Here is a 10,745-nt window from a genome sequence, read left to right as displayed (position 1 = left end):
TGCCGTCTGTCGTTGCCCTGCAAGTGCCCAGCACGACCCACTCAGCTAGGACTATCCTTCTGAGGCTTAGGGCTATATCCACCCAGGTCTCTGCCACACAGTTTCAAAGCCCAAGTGCCTTCCCCCCCAAAGAACTCCTGTAACGAAGGGAGGAGACTCAGAAGAACAAAACACCGCAACAAACAAGAGACTGAAGGTTTCTTTCACATCAACATCAGGCATTAGGTTACCCACATTACCTGCCTTTTCTTGTTTTAATAACACCATAAAGGAGGTATCATCATTCTCATTTGGCAGATGAAAAAAAAAAAAAAAAAACTGAGGCTCAGAGAGTTTCCAAATTTGGTCACAGTTGCATAGATAGGAAATGATGTAGCCAGGACTGAAACCCTGGGCTTGTCCTTTTTGCGTGCTAGAAGCAAGTGGCTCTATGTTGATGAATCCTCTTTGAGCCCCAACACTGCCACTGCACTTTCCCTAACATAAAACCAGAGTTCCTTGATGCTAACTTGAAAGACTCAGGGCACAATTGTTGCCAGCAGACAACCCTAAGTCTGCTGAACAACAAAGGACAAAGGACGTGAACACAGAACCAGAACAGCGCAGTGGAGGGCAGACTCTGGCCCTTTCTTCATGCCTGGGTTGTATCAGAAAACACCCCCGAACCTGGATTTGGGTGGCACCCTCAGTGGGCTTGTTAAAAAGAGAAAAAAAGGGGCGCCTGGGTTGTGCAGTCGGTTAAGCGTCCAACTTCAGCCAGGTCACGATCTCGCGGTCCGTGGGTTCGAGCCCCGCGTCAGGCTCTGGGCTGATGGCTCAGAGCCTGGAGCCTGTTTCCGATTCTGTGTCTCCCTCTCTCTCTGCCCCTCCCCCATTCATGCTCTGTCTCTCTCTGTCCCAAAAATAAATAAAAAACGTTGAAAAAAAAATTAAAAAAAAAGAGAGAAAAAAAAAACCTCATTCTCCCTCTTTAAAAAGTACCATGCAATGTAGAACACTGGGGAGATATTTTAAAAGTCAAAGAATAAATTAATAATCACTCGAAATCTCACTGCCCAGGGACAATCACAGCATTTCAGGCTCTTCTCTCTAGACTTCTCTGTATCTATTCATATCTTGAAAGCAATTCAGCCTATACCTTATATGAACTAATGTAAGTTGTTATTTTAACACTTCTCAAAAAACTATTCATAAACTTAATTTCAGTATTTCACCATACAGACATTACCAGTTTGCTTAACTTTTCCTTTACTGTTGTGCCTTGATTTCCTTTTCGTAAGTTGTAACAATACAAAAAAAGACAGGAGGGGCACAGGCTCGGGACACATATTCCAGCCCTAGTCCTTGGAACACTTGGAGCTGATCCCTTCACAAAGACCAAAGCTATCCGTTTTGAGTGGATGTGACGGACAGAAATCGTACACAGAGCTACATGTATGAAACAGATCAAAGCCAAGGTGTTGGCACCAATGGAAGGGGATCAACCTTCTTAACGCCCCCAACCCCCCACAGCTTCCCGGACAACCTTGGAGGAACCCTCGTGTCCTGAAGAATAAAATAAAACCTCACTGAGTGCACTGCACTGGTTTCTAAGACCTCTTTCGGCTTCTATGAAACCAACGTTGCCCAGGATGCAAGAGGAAAACAACACTAAGGCTTGGTGGGTTCAGGAAGCCAGCCCCCCCAGAAAAATTGTAAGAAGACGTCACATGGAAAGTATCTGTGGTCAGTGTGAAGTGGTTTTTTTTGTTTGTTTTTTTCCTTTATCTTTCTCTCTCTCAAATTGCGATTGATACAGAGGAAAAAAAGAGAGGGAAAAAAAAAAAAACACCACAATACCGAATAAGCTATGGGACCCAAAGACAGGAGCATTCCAAACCCTGAATGTTTCCAGCAGATGTATCAGCCATTCTTCAGAATTCGCTAACTCCCATCACAGCTTGGGCCCTGGATGAGACAAATCAATGTGAAATATTTCCTCCCTGATTCTGCCTGCTGACGCTAAGTGTCAAAGCACATTGATTATCGCCACCTTCAGGGAAATATAGTGATTTATGGAGCAAAGCTGGCAATCGCTGTGTGTCCCTTCTCGAAAGCCCCACATTTCAGTAAATCTTTTCACGGGCCTGTTTCTTATTCTTAAAGGTATGCTCTGGTTTCCGAGTGAACTGGAATGACTCCGGTCAGTTGCGTAATGCAAGATGGGTAGACACTCACGTAAGGAGATCTGAGGGGTGCTGAGAAAAACGCCCCCCGCCCCACCAAATTCCTGTCTCATAACTGACTTCGCCACGGTACCTGAGAGAACCACTCACTCTAAGTCGCTTTGGTAAAAGATACTTTTCAAAGTAAAAAAAAAAGAAGGTGGCATAGGAGAACACGTGAACCAGAATCACTTATTCACAGCCTTTAGGTTGAGCAGAGATCAGAATCCTAAGGCAAAGAGATGGAACAAGGCCAAGTTGAGAAGCAGAAGGGAGATGGATACACAGAAAACCTGGAGCGAGGCCTAGAGCGTCCAGGGCCCAGAGTGTTGAAAACAAACAAATAACCACTGAGTGTTGTTGCATTTTACCTGTTTCATGGTTTGGCCTGCAGCTTGTCCTAACCACACCTCACATATTCCAACCTCATAAGCACATATAATTCACGTCAGAGGAATCACAGTTTAACTACGATTACAAGCAGGAAAATATGAGCCCCAACTTTCTAAAGAGATGGAGAAGGTCTGATACATCATTGTCTAGCGTACAGAACTGTTCCTGACGTGTATCGACTTATCAGAAGTCTTTCATGAAAGACACGTTTCAGTTATGCAACCCTCACCCATTACCCATTAATAGTATTTCTTAAGATTGAGAAGAAAAGAAACAAACATCTTTCAGGCTACCTGGCATAAACACCAGTCATTTAAATAAACTTAAGAACTTGCAGATGAGGGAGGTTTCACTATTTGGGTTTTTTTATTTTACAGTTTCTACCAACTTAAAAATAGCCGTTTAAAGATAATATATGAATTATCTAGGGCTGTAATTACCAAGGTGTTCTGTTATACGCCTTGGCAAACAGCCACTCTGCGGTCACAAAGAGCCACACTTCAGTCTGAGTTATGGATGTTGCCATAATTCACACCTTGGACGCTGTTTCGCCCCCACTATCGTACTGCTTCATTAAAGATGTTTATATTTGGATAGTTTGCAAATGTTCAGTATGAAAGACAGAATCCAAATGTGTGAACCAGACAAGAGAAACTTACTGGCAATTTGAAAGCATGGAGGCTATTAATAACGAGCAAGCCAGAAAGTTACTTTTCCTTTCACTAATGTTTAGAAGTTTGCCCTGGAGACATGCATGTATTTTCTCTAAAATTATTAAGACACTACCTTAAGACAGCTTGTCATCAAATGATAAAATATGCATAAGGAGTCCCCAGCTTTCAAAGGTGTTGCATCCTAAAATTCCCTTACGCAGGGTCACTATGCATCCTTGTTTATCTGGGATAGTCCTGGGGTATTATTAATAGCACCCTCTTCCACTCTCAAAACTGCGCGGTTTGGATGACAAATTATTTGGAAACACTATTTATTAAGTCTCTCTAGGTTTTAACCTGGGCTACAACCTCCCATAGAGCGGGAAGAAATCTAAGCTTTTTTAAAAACCACCCTTTTTAAAATTAATTTCCAGCAACAGAAACAGACTACCCATGTCATAGCATTTCTGTGAAAAAGCAGGCTTGAAATTCAAACTTGACATTTCTCCAGGAGCCCACGTCATTTTCTTGGACCTACAACAACATTCTTTTTGCCACTGGGCAGATACCTGACTTCAGCTCCAAGTTACCAACGGTTACCTGTTCAAGGCCAAGTTGTGGGGGCCAATGAGGAGCAGAGACGGAAATCCTAAGACAGGGAACGAGATGGGGGATCCTGGGGACCAGGCATAAGGAGAGGGGGTGGACTGGGGAGAATTAAGGGCAAAGACTTAAGGGGTAGAGCCCCCTCCCAGCAAGGTCCCCAAAGCTACTTCAGTCCTAGGTCAGCAATAACCCCACACCATCCAGTGCATCCTCCTGGCTTGGCCTCAGATCAGAGTCACAGGGAAAAACCAAGGCTTCCCCTCCTCACCCTAGTTCAGTGGGTAGGCTTGGGGTGTTCAGCTGCTCTGGGCCTCAGCTCCCTCACCAATAATGAGGAAACCCTTCCGTAAGTTTTGAGGGTTATTTTGCAATCAAATTAAACACTCTTGCTACATCTTCCCCAGTATTACACACGGCTAGCACTCAACAAATGTCAGGCCTATCATCAGAAATCTTTTTTTTTTTTCCTTAGAAACCTTTTCTTTCTGATTTTCATTAAGGAAATCTGCCCTTCCTGCCCACCAGAGAAAAGACGCCATTCGTGTAGCTTTTTCCCACTCCCCCTTCTCTAAGGCACACCAGCAGATTTAAAAAACAACAGCCATACGTTCCTCCTGTCTTATATGCAAGGCGCTGGGTTGGTGGGGTGGCGGGAGCCAGTGAATAAAACCTGAAACTGATTTGTTCAGATGGACCCGAGTATGGTGCTGGGTGGGTGGCATCTCCTCCACTCCATGAGTGCCACCTTCTCCCTGGCTGTCCAGAATGCCACTCTCTGTTCTTGAGGGAGGAACAAGGGGGCTTACAGGTGCCCTTGGATGCTGAAGCAGCATGTCCACCCCACAGATGAGCAAGTACAGTCATAGGTACAGGAGGGTGGCAGTCTTTCTGGAAGATGAGTAGATGCCTGGCCATGAGCCATCCTGGGGCTGCTTTCGCCTGATGGTAATGAGAAGGGCTCATAGCTCCTCTCTACAGGCATCATTCAAAGATGCTCCCCTAAGCATCCCACATCTGTGGGTACTGTTCGGGCTCCACCTCACTTCTGGACATTGGAGCTGACCATGGACAGCACTCATGCCGTGCAGACACCTGTTTTTCCTCTGGTCCTCCTTGGTCCACAAGGCCCACAGTCACCATCCCTAGGCTCCCTCCAGCCATCCGAATCCTCTGCCGGCTCCTCTCAGTCGCTCTGAGTCCAGATAACAGCCAGGGACCCGAGCATGACTGTGCTCCATGGCATGTGGGCCACAGCCACGCTGTGCCAGTAAATACTGTAATGGGCATTCGTCCTTTCTGCCTAACCAGCACCCAAATCTCCTTCCGTCATATATATGTATATACAGGAATGTATCAACAATACCCACAAATGAATCCACTTTGAAGGATAGGTATGGTGAGCTATGATGTGCCAATGGGAAGACAGGAAGGAAATAAAAAGGTTCTAGTAAGGACTGGGGTTTGTTAACATGGTTGTCCATTTTGATCAGTTATTGAATTGGTGCCATCTGAGCACTTCGTATTGAGTACTAAATCTTTTCTTTTCTTTTCTTTCTTTCTTTCTCTTTCTTTCTTTCTGTCTCTCTCTCCCTCCCTCCCTCCCTACTTATTTTTTTAATTTTTTTAAATGTTTTTATTTATTTTTGAGAAGAGAGAGACAGAGCATGAGTGGGAGAGGGGTAGAGAGAAAGAGGGAGACACAGAATCCATAGCAGGCTCCAAGCTCTGAGCTGTCAGCACAGAGCCCGACGCGGGGCTGCAACTCACAAGCCGTGAGATCATGACCCAAGATGAAGTTGGAAGCCCAACCACTTGAGCCATCCAGGCGCCCCTCTCTCTCTCTCTTTTAGAATGTGATTCCCTTGAGATACAGCAGGTACTATCTGCCACAGCCCTCACGCTTTACGGCATTACGGTATGCCTCCTTCGACACAATAAACTTATATGCCTGGCTTCTAGAAACATTCGATTTCCCCCAAATTTTGACCATTTACAGTGATAAACTATGGGTCACTGGATACAACTGGAGCCTCCTCAATACTCTTGGGGGTATTTGATCGTCAGTGACAGGACAAAGCACAGATATGAATTAAAAAGTGAATTAAAAGGTAATGAGAAGTCACAGAGATTTGTAGGAGAACGTTCACCAACTATAAACTTCAAGAGCTCACTCTTCATGTTCTGCTTCTACAGGGGATAGTTCTCCGTAAGTCCCAGTTTCCCCAGTGAAGAAATAAAAAATCAGAACGACAGACTGGATTAGTTATCTATTCCCACATAACAAATTACTCTAAAGCTTGATGGCTTACAACAGCAACCCATATTCATTATTCATCATACTTCCTGTGGCAGGAATTTGGGAGAGGCCCAGCGAGGCAGGTCTGTCTCAGGGTCTCTCATGAGGCCGCAGAGACCTACGGTCATTGGAAAAAGTCGTCTGAATTGGACCTGCTTCTGAGGTAACTCACTGACACGGCTGACAAACTAGCAGTGGTGGTTAGCAAGAGGTCGCAGGTTCCCACATGAGATTCTCCAACATGGCTGCTTGAGCGTTCTCACAACATGGTGCCCTGCTCCAGGGTAAGTGATTCAAAAGACCAAGACAGAAGCTTCGTCATCTTTTTTAATGACCTAACTTCAAAAGTCACACACCGTCCACAATACTGTATTGGTCACACAGGCCAGCCCCAATTCAAGATGGAAGGGGACTGACTACACAAGGTATAACCCCTCGGGGCCCTCTTGGAAGCTAGCCACCACTAATGAAATTGTGACGACAATTGCTATCATTTACTGAACACCTACTGTGTATAACAGCATTGTTCTAAAGTGCTCTGTATCTGTCATCACATCTGCTTCTCCCCACCAAAGAGCACAGGTGAATGCAACTCACCAAAAGCCACACACAAGTTAGCAAATGGCACCCAGTCGATCCCACTGTGATGCCTTGAAGGCTGGGCATGGGTGGCTGAGACAGAGAGGGGTCAGGCCAGGAAGGCATCTACCAGGGTGCTATTTGGCCTGGAGAGTCTGGGGGAGACAGCTGACTGTCTTTGGGTTGTTAAGGCAGTGCCATAATGTAAGAATTGTATGTGACTTCTGTGTTACTCCTAAGAAACAAAGCTGAAACCAGGTGGTAGATGTCTTAGGCCAAAAATTTAAATTCAACACAGAACTTTTTTTTTTTTTTTTTAATTTTTTTTTTTCAACGTTTATTTATTTTTGGGACAGAGAGAGACAGAGCATGAACGGGGGAGGGGCAGAGAGAGAGGGAGACACAGAATCCGAAACAGGCTCCAGGCTCTGAGCCATCAGCCCAGAGCCCAACGCGGGGCTCGAACTCACGGAGTGCGAGATCGTGACCTGGCTGAAGTCGGACGCTTAACCGACTGCACCACCCAGGCGCCCCTACACAGAACTTTTAAAGACATATCAGTGGATGCTGGGGGTTACATCAACCATGAGTGTCCAGGGTTCTGTTAAAGGAATACTAGCCATGTAGCTCAGCAATTCTGCAAGGAACCCCCATTTCTACACCCAGATGTTTCCATGCCACTCACTGTTGCTTTGATGGATTTCCTGAGCAAAGTACTCCATGTCTTTCTCATTAACTTAATTTAGCTTCGTTTACATGGTCTAGTATGCTACCGAAAGAAGCAACAGTCTTAAAAATCTATGGATTTTCACGTGAGTCCTGGCTCCTTTATTCCAGTCCGTGTGACCTTATACTTCAATAAAGTCGTTTTTGTAAAAGTACATGTTGGGTATTCTTTTCAAGTCAGTAGCTATGGCTATAACTGTAACCCGTATGTTTAATGCTTTCGTGTATAATTTTGTTTTCCTGCCATGCAATACAAATGCACAGCCTCAGCCCCTTTCCACATTCCCTGCCCCGCCCCCAAATAATCTACTTGCATAAAAGCACTGAAAGTGCTATAAACCCTATCAGAGATTCTACAGGGGAGAGTTAGTATCCAAGCAGAGAGGTCTGCTATCCCAAGTCATTCTAGGCCTCTCCTCCAAACAGGGGTTCCCCATCCATGAAAAACTGGCCCCCCCACGCTGTGCCAACCTGGGGTGCTCTGCCCTCCCCTTTCTCCCTGCCTTCCCCTCGCCTCCATCCGCCTGCCTCCCTTCTTTCCTTTCCCTCACTGTCTCAGGCAAACACATTATAGATCATGCTTACTGCAGAACGGTTCTCTCTTGGGGGTCGGGGCATTCTACTATAGTTGCTAAGAAAAATAAGATTATGTTATTACATTTCTGATTCTGTTCAATTGCTGCATGGTGCTTCATTCTATGGATGAAATAAACTTTTTACCCAGTTTTCTTCTTCTTATGTTTATTTATTTTTAAGAGAGAGAGAGACAGAGTGTGAGTGGTGGAAGGGGCAGAGAAAGAGGGAGACACAGAATCTGAAGCAAGCTCCAGGCTCCGAGCTGTCAGCACAGAGCCTGATGCAGGGCTTGAACTCATGAACTGTGAGATCATGACCTGAGCGGAAGTCGGATGCTTAACCAGCTAAGCCACCCAGTGGCCCCTATCTAGTTTTCTTCTGAACAAGTTCCTTGTGCAATCCTGTATCTTCGCATAAGAATGTAAGGAGTCCCTTACATTGTTAAATCAAGATTAGATTTAGATTAGATAATATTCATCCACAAGTGTGCTAACCTCAGCCCCTCCCACATTGCTAAGGAGAATCAAGAGTTGGCTTGATAACTTCTACTTTCACTTTGATACTTCTACTTTGATTTGGAAGTGTGGCTAATTATATATAAATATTATTTCCTATTAATTGGTGTTTTTAGTATAAATGGCCTGAGTTAATTTCCCCCCCCCCCCCAGGGCTTATTTTATAACCAGAAGGTCAACTTTTCATTTTCCCCATTGGTTTCCTATGGCAATAAAAATACAGGTACTGAAATGTGTTATACGAATTTGAACTGCGATTGGATTTAATGTAACCAAGTAGTTTAAGTGAGGTACCCACTAGGCTGGGCAGTGGCAGTGCTTTAGAAGAATCATTTCCAGTTTTCTGCCCTCAAGGACTTGTAAGGCTAATAGAAAGCCAGACATGTCAAAAAACAAACAAACAAACAAACAAACAAACAAAAAACTAACCTATATATGATCCAAAGAAAATGTCAGGGTCCCGACAAGGTAGAAACAAATAGAAGGAACTTCTTAATCAGTTGGCATGTAAAGCTAGCCCAGTTGGAAGTGGTTTGGGAAGTATTACTTTAAAAAAAAAATTAGGGGCGCCTGGGTGGCGCAGTCGGTTAAGCGTCCGACTTCAGCCAGGTCACGATCTCGCGGTCCGTGAGTTCGAGCCCCGCGTCGGGCTCTGGGCTGATGGCTCAGAGCCTGGAGCCTGTTTCCGATTCTGTGTCTCCCTCTCTCTCTGCCCCTCCCCCGTTCATGCTCTGTCTCTCTCTGTCCCAAAAATAAATAAACGTTGAAAAAAAAATTTAAAAAAAAATAAATAAATAAAAAAAATTAAAAAAAATTAAGATAAATTAACATAAGAAGAAGATGGATCTGAAAGAGACCTTTGAAACAAATCTAATCATTATTTTACAAAGGGAGAAACTGAGGTGGAAACTGATAGGGGGACTTTTATAAAGTCACAAAGATTGGAATAAAGGAGCCAGGCCTCACATGAAAATTCACAGATTTTTAAGCTGTTGCTTCCTCGGGTAGCATGCTAGACCATGTAAATGAAGCTAAATTAAGTTAATGAAAAAGACATGGAGTACTTTGCTCAGGAAATCTATCAAACCAACAGCGAGTAGCATGGAAACATCTGGGTGTAGAAATGGGGGTTCCTTGCAGAATTGCTGAGCTGTAAGGCAGGTGTTGCTTTCGTGCAACGAACTCTGGACTGTCGTGGTTGAAGTAACCCCCAGCATCCACTGAATACATATACCATAAAATTCACCCGTTTTACGTGTACAACTCAAGGATTTTTGGTAAATTTGCCAGGTTGTGAAACAATCACCAGAACACAGAATTAGAACATCACCGTCACCTCAGTAGTATCCATTGTGCCATACAGTTAACCTCTGTTCCTATCCCCGACCCTAGGCAACTTTCTGTCTACACCGATTTGACTTTCTGAACGTTTCATACAACTGGAATGACACTGTGTGGTCTTCTGTGCCCGGCTTCTCACACTTAGTATAATTTTTTCAAATTTATCTTTGATAAATCATGTTTCAAAATTCATTCCTTTTTGGGGCGCCTGGGTGGCGCAGTCGGTTAAGCGTCCGACTTCAGCCAGGTCACGATCTCGCGGTCCGTGAGTTCGAGCCCCGCGTCGGGCTCTGGGCTGATGGCTCGGAGCCTGGAGCCTGTTTCCGATTCTGTGTCTCCCTCTCTCTCTGCCCCTCCCCCGTTCATGCTCTGTCTCTCTCTGTCCCAAAAATAAATAAATGTTGAAAAAAAAAAAATTTAAAAAAAAAAAAAAAAATTCATTCCTTTTTATTGTTGAATACTATTCCATTATATGGGCGCACCACGTTTGCATTCATTCTCCAGCTGATGAATCTCTGGGTTCTTTCTACTTCCAGCTATCAAAAGTGGTGTAAACATTTGCATGCAAGTCTTTGTGCTAACATACTGACACAGACATTATGATGAGGGGGGAAACGTTGTAAAACTCCATCAATTCCAAGAGCTTTATCTCACAAATTAGGATGCATCTTACAATCGATCATTTATCTATCAAGGTCCCAAAAGGAAAAAGATGGCACACTCAAGCTAGGATAATCTGAGGAACGTTTAATAAGGAAATTGAATGTAAAGGTAAAAACAGAACCAAAGATGGAGGCCAGGAAGGCGACAGTCACGTAGGTAAGAGTTTGCCACCTCGAATGCAAACTGGTGCAGC

General features: G+C 44.3%; 1 protein-coding gene across 5 annotated transcripts in view; it reads right to left on the bottom strand.

Moving 5' to 3' along the window:
• Positions 1–10,745, bottom strand: part of GLIS3 (GLIS family zinc finger 3) — a 504,180-nt gene that overhangs the window by 345,318 nt on the left and 148,117 nt on the right. The gene's annotated exons all lie outside the window — the stretch shown is intronic.

The sequence above is a fragment of the Puma concolor genome, chromosome D4 (genome assembly GCF_028749965.1).
Source record: "Puma concolor isolate L17-30 chromosome D4, mPumCon1.1.hap2, whole genome shotgun sequence".
Classification (NCBI taxonomy): domain Eukaryota; kingdom Metazoa; phylum Chordata; class Mammalia; order Carnivora; family Felidae; genus Puma; species Puma concolor.
Note: the sequence above shows the minus strand (reverse complement) of the source record. Positions and strands in the feature narration are given on the sequence as shown.